Source organism: Cornus florida, unplaced genomic scaffold (assembly GCF_030987335.1).
Source record: "Cornus florida cultivar Cherokee Brave unplaced genomic scaffold, ASM3098733v1 CherokeeBrave_3.0.0_Hap2_Chr04, whole genome shotgun sequence".
NCBI lineage: Eukaryota > Viridiplantae > Streptophyta > Magnoliopsida > Cornales > Cornaceae > Cornus > Cornus florida.
In genome coordinates, this window is record NW_026775574.1 from 58,252,168 (window position 1) to 58,262,263 (window position 10,096).

Sequence of the window (10,096 nt, forward strand, 5' to 3'; positions counted from 1 at the left end):
TATTCATTGACTGAAATTGGTACTGAGATGTGGGACCATCGACAGCATCCCCAGGTTTGTAGCCTAGGGTGGATCCCAAAGGTGCCCTATCTAGGGGAGTTCCATAAAGTGTACTTTTGTTAGACATAATTTTTTTTAGGGTTTAAATCTGAAAACCGTATTATTTTAAAAAAATAATCATTAAACCCCCACCAGTTTGAAAAAATCCCAAATTGTCATTTTACCATATCAATGATCCGAGTTGTGAAATGATAAAATTACTCTTATGATATTCTCCTTAATTTAAAAAAACAAAAATTATATTTTACAAATTACAATATTATCCTCTTTGACTTTTGAATTTCTTTCTGACCATCTCAATTCTTTAGTTTCTCTCTCCACCTTTTTCATCTAGGCTCGGTTTTTATCTAAACTCAGTTTGTTTCAACATAAAATATCATCCTTGGAGAATATTTTTTATAAAGAACTTTTTCAGGTAAAATGTTTTCTCTATTTTGATTTTATAGTGTTTGGCAATAGTTCTAAAAATATTTTACTTTTTGGTGTTTGGCAAAGGTTCTAAAAATATTTTTAAATGAAAATCAAAGTCCTTATTTTAGTCATTGATAATGCAATCTCTCTCTTACCTATTCATTAATCTAACTATTTCTATTCGAACAATGATAATTATTTGACAAGGAAATGTTTTTTTCAATCGATTTTTGAAAAATGACGAGGAAACCGAACCAAGCCTCTTCATCTTCATATGCAACAAGTGATCTTGGTCTCTCCATTGATTTTTTTTTTTCAGGCTATTCAATGATGATGACAAAAATATATGTTAATAAAAACAAATTGAAGAAACAAAAAAATAGCTAATACAAAAAATATGATAATAAAAACAAATCAAAGAAACAAAAAAAAAAAGTAGAAAAGCAACAGTACAATGTCAATAACACAATCTGAAAATAAACAACTCACTGACAATCACTGTATGCATTCAAAATACTAAAATTAGAAAAGCAACACTAACATAACAGGTTGCTTGCCTAAACACATTTGTTTTCAACTCTCAGCTTTTAAGAAATGATACCAAAAATTTGAAAACAAGAATGATGAAACAGGAAATGGATGGGTCAAAAGTGGTTGTGCTAACAATTGTTTTGAAAAAAAAAAAAAATAGGGGTCATTACATGACTACACACAACCATCATTTGCACTAAGAACACACAATCATTCTTTGCACCAAGCAAAGCACCCAACCACAACAGTAAGGCATATACAAATCTAGAAGATCTGAAAACCATTTCCAAATAGCACTAGCAAGAGGACGGGTAATGAACAAATGGTCAACCTATACAAATAGCAATAGCAAGAAGAAGAAGAAACGACAATGATCTTTATAAATTTCTTCTATTTATGTAGTCATCATATATAGCATGGGCTATGGCATCCCTTCTAATTGCCAACGCCCTGCCAACTCCCTACTTTCTGCCCTCTCTTCTCCTTATGTTTGTTGGAGTCTTTGTCTTTCGGTTTGAAACTCATCATTGGTGTCTTGCATAATCTCGTCATTTGGATCAACTCCCATTATGTGATTGTGTAAGATACAACATGCTAGTACCACATTAACTTGGGTTGGATATTCCCAAAAAGGTTCGGCATCAAGCACGCAGAAGCGTTTCTTTACCACACCAAAACCACATTCAATGGCAGTTCGTAAGGAAGAGTGACGAAGATTGAACAACTCTCTTTCATTTTACGTAGGACGGTTACTATATTCTTTCAAATGATATCGAACGCCACGATATGGGGGAATAAATCCATTTCGAATGCCGTAACCCGAATCAACAAGATTGTATTTACCTAAAAATTAAATGTTAAATCATTATGATTAATTTCTCATCCACGATTATACTCTAACAAACAATTCAAAGTTAAAACATTACCTTCAGGGACTTGTAAGCGCCCTCTTTGCCTCGAAAGTGCATTACTTAGAATATAAGAATCATGTGCAGATCCTTCCCAACCAGCAAGTACATATGTGAACTTTAAGTCAAACGAGATAGCAGTTAGAACATTTTGTGTTGTTCCCCCTTTTCGGCCACGAAATCTTCCTTGATCTTTAAGGGGGACTGAAGCACGAACATGTGTCCCATCTATAGCTCCCACACAATCCTATTTACATTAGTTAGAAGAAAAGTTAACCAAACAAATAATTTATAATCAAAACATCAAAACATAAATATTCAATATCTTCAACGAAAATAATAGAAAATGAAACACAAGATATTAATGACAAGAGGAAAAACATAACGCAACCCATGGGTAAAATCTTTTATAATTCTGTATTTCAAGAGGAGTGGAATAATCTAGTGGTCAAATAAGCTCCGGATATAGTTTTAAAATGGCATTAAGAGTGCTTTGGAAGTATTGATGAACGGTTTCGATCAACCTATAGAAGCGTGCGCCCGCCACCCGAAATCTCATATATTGCCCAAGAATATGTAAGAAGATTAACAGTTGTTCCCTCACGGACATATGAATCGTAGGACACAATACTTCCTTGTGAGAAAATTGCATAATTCAAAAACTGCAGGACTCATGCGAATTTGGTTTATACAATGAATCTCACTACTATATAAAATGCTGTTAATAGAGTTCTCTCTCTCTTGATCTCTATTAACGTGAGGTTCCCGAGGTATTTTACTCCTAGATATATAAGTTTCAATAACAGCATAACCCACAGCTATAACAGAAGTAGCAGCACCTATTACTGCTGCGTGAGTAATTTCATTATCAGAATTGTAGGCCATCAATACTGTTCAAAAAAATATATAAATATATGTGAATATTTGAAGACTAGTTAAACATTTGAAAGGAAACAAATTATTAATTAATGCACAAAGAAGAATGTTCACATTGAAAAATGCTCTCAAATCCCTCATTCACCACGACATTATCACCTAATTGAAGCAGTGAGTATCATATCCCTTTAATTTGATCAGATGCAATTTTCATGACTAGTAAAATATGTAGTTTATTGAATTCTCCTCTACCATTCCACCTGATTGGAGAACTGATAAGAAGCTTGAAAAAAGACCACTATGTTAGTGACACGGGGGATGTTGTGTACTACCGCAAACTCAGTGGCTCTTCTAAATCAAAATGAAGCTAAAGGTTAGAAGAGAGTAAAATTGAAAATACTACAGATTCTTACCCGTATTAAAACAGAGACTTCATGCACTCAATCACCCTATCAATATGAAAGTCTCCATTCTCCAACAAGCATCGACACTCATCCAGTTCACACACACACACACACACACACAAAAAAAAAACTTGGCTAACAATTAAAAGATTGTGTACTTGAAAAGAGTTCTAGTCTCAACTCTCTACAATAGATGGTTTCTGATCTACTACAATACTTGAAAAGTAGCATTGTAGTGTCACATTTTTAACAGAGAAATCACCAGCATCAATGCCATACTTTCACCCCATTGTAGTGTCACATTTTCTCACTATTACACAGCAGAATGTACCAGGATTGACAGAGTTTTGAACTTGTAAATGATTACAGTTCAGAGCCGACCAGCCCATGAAGAAGTATACAAAAGCAACAACCCTAAGAATGAGGGAAAATATCAAATCCCCAAAAAGGAAAAAGAAACATAAACATGAGAGAGAGATCCTTTCTTCAGAATTTGACATCTAAACAAATTCTTTCACCACTTCCTCATCCCAAACTACCAACAGAAAAATAACCGAAGCATCTCCCAAATACATCTAGAAGTAATGTTCTCAAGTGGAACCTCCTCAAGGATAAAGCAGCATCAATCAACCATTTTTATCCCTTCAATGCAAACAAAAATACTTTTGGCTCTGAAGGAGTCAAGTCCAAGGTTCTATCTCATCTCAAATATTGGTAAGATTGAGGAAAACATCCGGACAACAAGTAGTTTTTGTTCTCATAATCAATGCAAAGACACAATAGCATGGGATATGCAACAATGCTTCCAACAAGTACTTGCCAATCAACATAAGAATGTTACAAAAATGGGTTTTGCAGGAATTGTTTTTTTTTTTTTTTCTTTCCTAAATGGTTATTGAATTTTGTTCATTAAAAATATTATAGGAAGGTTTGGAACCAAAACAAAGGAAAAAATATATATATACAATAAAAATTGAACCATGTGAAGTTATGAATTAAGACAGAATAGAAGTTCTAGATGGAATAAAGATTTCTAAAAGCCTCCATTCATTATCTTTGCACGCATAAATCTTTGCAAATATTTATAAGTAAAAAAGTCATTTCTACAAGGGTACAGGAATAAATCTCTATTAGGCAAGGTCTCCGTGATCAAACAATCCCAACACTAGATAAATCATTATATCTTTGTACCTCTAAAATTTATTTTGTCTCCCAACTCCCCATCAAACTTTTTTATCCAAAATAACTTTCCGTGGAAATTAATACGATGGATTGCTAATGAAGCCCCAATAGAGAGAACTCGAGCCATTTCTACAAACATGCATATTCTAAGATGATTCTTCAATTAATTCCATGATTAATAAGAAATTGACTAAAATGATTATAGAGAATCAGATAGTATAGATTGCATTTGAAAAAACACCACTATGTTAGTGACATTTGGCCAACTCAGTTGTCACTTTGGGACCAAATAATATTGGTGACAGTATCTTTCAAAGCTAATCTTTTTCATAGAATTTTCAAATTTCACATTGTTGATACTAGGTTACTAACATTAACCATCTAAATCATAACTGTTTGGCATCCGAAATGCGATGTTTGTTTTTTTTTTTTTCATGCCATTTTCTCTTATTATGCATTGTGTTCCCACTGCAGGTTATTCAATTAACCAAAGCAAGGAGATCCGTTATCCATGAATCTATTTCTGCTCAATGTTAGGGGTCTTCGTAGAATGATCTGAAAAAATATTCTGGAAAAATATTTGCAGACACTTGCCTGAGAACACAAACTGCAAATTGAACCCTTACAATAATATACAAAATAAAGAACAACAGCCCTGCAGGGATGATGAAATTGCAATACCAATTCAAGGACTAAGTTGTTATAGATGATCTACCAAAAAAGGTGTACAAACCCACATATATATGTATATATTTCAAGTCACATAACCAACCACCCTCTCTCTCTCTCTCTAATTATATAAGTGTGTATATATATAGAGTGAGCAGAAGCCCAATATTAATATATAAAAACACTTATTATAATACACCAAAATACATACCTACGTAGCTATATATTTTATAGAGAGAGAGAGATGAGAAATTGGTACCTGAAACAGAAGAGAGAACGGAGGGGCAACAAATCGGAGACTAAAGTTTCAATGGATGAAATATGGATCCACCAACGAATCTGAATGCGATTTTGAATGAAATCAAAAGCTTTAAGAGTTAGATAAAGAATTTATACGTATATATAGATTTATAAAAGTAGATAGAGCTTATACCTCCAAATTTTCTTCTAGGGTTCCACAGTGGTGATACAAAGTATTTGAAGGATTGATATGTTCTTCTAGGGTTTCACAGTGGATAGAGACAGAGGAAGAGATATTTCTCGGGGTAAGAAAGAGAGAGAGAAGACGATAAAGGTCGAGGTCTTCTGATTCGTCGTGGAGTTCTTCAATTCGATCGGGATTGAGTTTGTAAAACAACTTCCCCAAAATTGAAAGTTCAGAGGTGAGTTGTTTTTGTAACTTTTTGATAAAATATTTTACTGGGTAAAAAATTTACATAAATTTTGGTCAACTAAACACTAGGCCGCGTTTATTTCGATGCAAAAAACTTAGAAAAATATATATATTTTTTAAGTAAAATATTTTTTTATTTTTACTTTGTCGGTGTTTGGTAAAGGTTTACGTCGAGGTTAAAGTCAAGTCCATCGATCGGGACATGTAAAATAACTTGTCGAAAATTGATGGATAAATTATTTTTGTTAAATTTTAATATTTTTTTTCTTCGTAAATATTTTACTAAAAAATATTTTACGTCCAATATTTTCTGTAAAATATTTTTTTATTTTTTTTGGTGTTCGGTTGTCATAAAATATTTACGAAGAAAAAAAATATTAAAATTTAACAAAAATAACTTATTCATCAATTTTTGGGAAGTTATTTTACATGCCCCGCTCGATGGACTTGACCTTAACCTCGACGTAAACCTTTACCAAATACCGAAAAAGTAAAAATAAAAGAATATTTTACTTGAAAAAGAAAAATATTTTCCTAAAAGAATATTTTACGTCGAAACAAACCGAGCCAAAAAAGTAAAAAAATATTTTTAAAAAAATATTTTACTTGTAAACAAACACAACCCAAATTAAATTGCCAACAAAAAAAATATTTTGCTTGTAAACAAACACAACCCAAATTAAATTGCCAACAAATTATGTCCCTATGATATTGTGAAAGTTGCTGAAGTACACATTCAGTTTGTTGAATCACTTGTGAATCTCTTTGAAGTGTCTCAGAAAAGAGTTAGAAAAATGTAACTTGAGATTGAGAAAAGTACATCTGCCGTCCCAATCCATTACTCAAAGAAAACGGATAAAAATAAATAAAAAATAAAAAAGAAGCTAAAAAGCTGGTGGTGGCAACAATTTCTTCTAATTTTTATTTCATACTTAATGCAATTGTAAGCACTTCAAAGACAACCTGCAGCATTAAAAACAAAGTAACTTTGATACATTGAAATGAATTTGATAACTACTTATTTTTCAAACATAATTAAAACTTTTCATAGAATTATATACCTTATAACTAAATCATTGGCTCCATATTGTTTTCACTGCTAAAAGAGCAACCATAAGTTGAAGCATTGGACCCAAATCTTTCACGGTTCAGTGAAGCACAATGAATGATGTACAATTTTTTTTTAAAAAAACATATCAATATGCATTAATGTAATTAACAAGTAGATTCAAAAACCTATAAAAGTTGCCCAAAGTTGAGATTTTGCAATGGTGAACTGCTGTTCATAAGTATGTGATGGCCTGGATGGTACTATTATATAGAAAAAACGAGTCAGCAATGCTGAATTTTGGCAATGTAGAAAGGTCAATTAAAGGGTAATACAGTTGCTTTTTAATTATCTCAAATGAATTCTCTATGAGGGTGGGAAAATCATTAACCTACTGAGCAGACATTTCAATCCAATGATAAGGATTAACCTATTCAAAAAAAAAAAAAAAAAGAAGAAGAAGAAGAAGTAAAAGAATAAGCCTTAATAAATAAAATGCAAATTTTTCATTTCAACGAATAAAATATATACATATAAAAATTAGATAAATATAATTCAATTACAGCATGACTTTCTTGTATTGCCATCTTATCAAGCATTTCTGAAGTAGGACTTATGGTTTGCAGAACAGCATCATTCGTAGCAGTTAAAATGCTTTGATGAGCCTGCAAGCCCATTGATTCTTCATGAAAAATCTTCGAAGGCACACAGTGGCATAGCCACAGAGGGACAAGTGGGGGCAACTATCCCCACTGAACTTTTAATTTTTTAAAATTTTATATAGAAAGATTTTTATATCTACATAATTGCCTCCTCTAAAATTTGACAATGCACATATATATATATATATATATATATATATATATGAGTAATGATACTTGCACCGATTTGTTGCATGCAGTGAATTACCTAACCGAATGTTTCTGATTGGTTATTTATGCACAATACATATAAGTGAAGGGCCCATCCTCTTATTTAACCTATTTGTTGTCGTGAATTGCTATATATATTTCTTTTCATTTGTCCATTTAGCATAAATAAAGGAGTGAGGCCCTCCACTTACATGTATTGTGCATAAATAACTAATCAGAAACATTCGGTTAGGTAATTCACTGCAACAAATCGGTGCAAGTATCATTACTATATATATATATATATATATATATATATATATATATATATAACCAAAAGCCCATTCATGGTTTTACACAAAAAAGAAAAGAAAAAAAAAAAGAAGTCAAAATCAAGGAATATAATCATGACACAATCGTAAATATATATAATATATATATCAATTGAAAATATGATATATTTTTTTCACTTTCCCAAAATATTATATTTTTTCCCACTTTTCTAAAAAAAAAAAACAAAAGCATTTCATCAATACATTCTATCACATTTTTTACTTTACGACAAACAAATGGATTGTTTCCATCACATCTTTAGTCTTCAACATTTTTCACAGTCCAAACAAAGTAAGCGGAACAATCATTTTTCAGTACATAGAGACTCAGTCAGTCATACTGCAGTGCGATAGACAGCTAATCTGATATATATATTTTTTTATCATCTAAATTTACGATTATTATTTGATATTATAATTTTAATTAGAAAAATTATTAGTTATTACTATCAAAATTATTTTAGGGCTTGTTGTTCTTTCAAATTTTAGTTTGTGTAATTGTGTTACTAATTATTATTCTCTAAATAAGACTTTTTTGCAGTCCAAATCAATGAAATCACGTATTCACTTACTTTATTAAATTTTTCGATTGATTGAATTATCTGGTTATAACTTATAAAGTTAGATTTGGTTATCATGGATTTTTACTTTTATTTTTTTTTTTACATATGTGATATATTAGAATAGTTAGGTAACTGTGTTATTTTCTTTTTCATATCTTATTATTGATTCATTGAATATGATTTTTTTTTTAGTATATTTAATTGAATGAACTCAATTTTGAAATAGCAATGGATAATCTGAAAATCGTTATAAATGCACCGAATATAAATATTATGAATCAATGTTTTAATTTCTACATATATTGTTTTGGTTCAAATTATATATATATATATATATATATATATATATATATATATATATATATAGTATTGCTATTAAAGATTGCCCCATAGAAGGAAGTTCCTGGCTACGCCACTTAAGGCACATATACATGGAAATCGAAAGTCAATATTAAGTTTAGAGGAGTGGTTGCATTTTATCTTCCATCCAATTTAGTGGCAAATGTCTTACTATTATGAAGAGGTAAGTCATTTCATATAAATCTGAAGAAAGTAATTTGAAAATAATAAGTTGAAAGTAATTTGAAAATAATAAGTTACCTTTCTCCTTTCTGGAAATTACAAGTCATTTTGATCAATTTGTCCTTAATGTTTTCCTTGATGTTTTCCTTGAAAGGCCTGCTCATAGATTATAGAAATAGAAGCTAAATGTTGATAGATGAAAATGAACAAAATTGGTAAAAGTACAGTAGTAAAGAAAAAATAAATACATACCTTCTTTTCTTTTTCTTTTTTTAACTTTTTTTAATCTAAATGGATCCCTTTCTCTTCGAAGGTGAATGACCTTTCATTCTTGCTTTTATAGGAGAGAGTAATTTCTTCCGAGAACCTGATAGGTCAAAAAGCATACTACTACATTCAAGTTCAGGTTGGCTTATAACACTAGCTTGACTATTGTGACAACTTGGGTCAAAGCTAAGAGGCTTTTCCTTTGTCTCCTTCAATTGCTTCATTAGAAACTCACACTTCTCATCTGACTCTACTCCAAGCTCTTGCAATTCATAAAACAATGGATGTAAATTATTATTTCGCTGCCTTTGTTCATTATTACTGAAATTATCATATATATTTTTCACAAAATTATACCTACGCTTGATGTCCTTCCGCCAACGATCTAATATATAATGAGATGGAACTTCATTTACTTTTTCTTGCATCATCACAGATATCACACGCCTACATAGAATCCCTTGAAACTCAAACAAATGGCACAAACATCGTAATTTACATTCAGCTGCATTGTAAAAAATCTCATAAGTTACCTCTTCTAATATGCACCACCTTTTCCAAATTTATGTTCTCTGACTTCAAATATAGAGGTTAACTCTTCTCTACTAGTAAGAGACGTATTGCAATAAATCATTCCCCTTAATTCGCCTTGAAAATGCTTAAAAATATCATTGGTGTAAATATTTTTCAATTTGTTTCTCAATAGAGAACTCACTTATTGTTGGAATGATAGAACTGAAAAATGCAAAATCTACTTTGTTTTCTTTTTTAACTTTGCTTTTTAAGGCATTATCATATT

At 31.0% G+C, this 10,096-nt stretch overlaps 1 long non-coding RNA gene across 1 annotated transcript; it reads right to left on the reverse strand.

Moving 5' to 3' along the window:
* Positions 1-1,358: 1,358 nt before the first annotated feature.
* LOC132302241 (uncharacterized) lies at positions 1,359-5,697 on the reverse strand. Its single transcript, XR_009480785.1, has 4 exons — positions 5,475-5,697; positions 5,301-5,380; positions 1,929-2,157; positions 1,359-1,845 (listed from the first exon to the last, which is right to left on the reverse strand). It is a non-coding gene; the product is annotated as an uncharacterized LOC132302241 (long non-coding RNA).
* Positions 5,698-10,096: the final 4,399 nt, after the last annotated feature.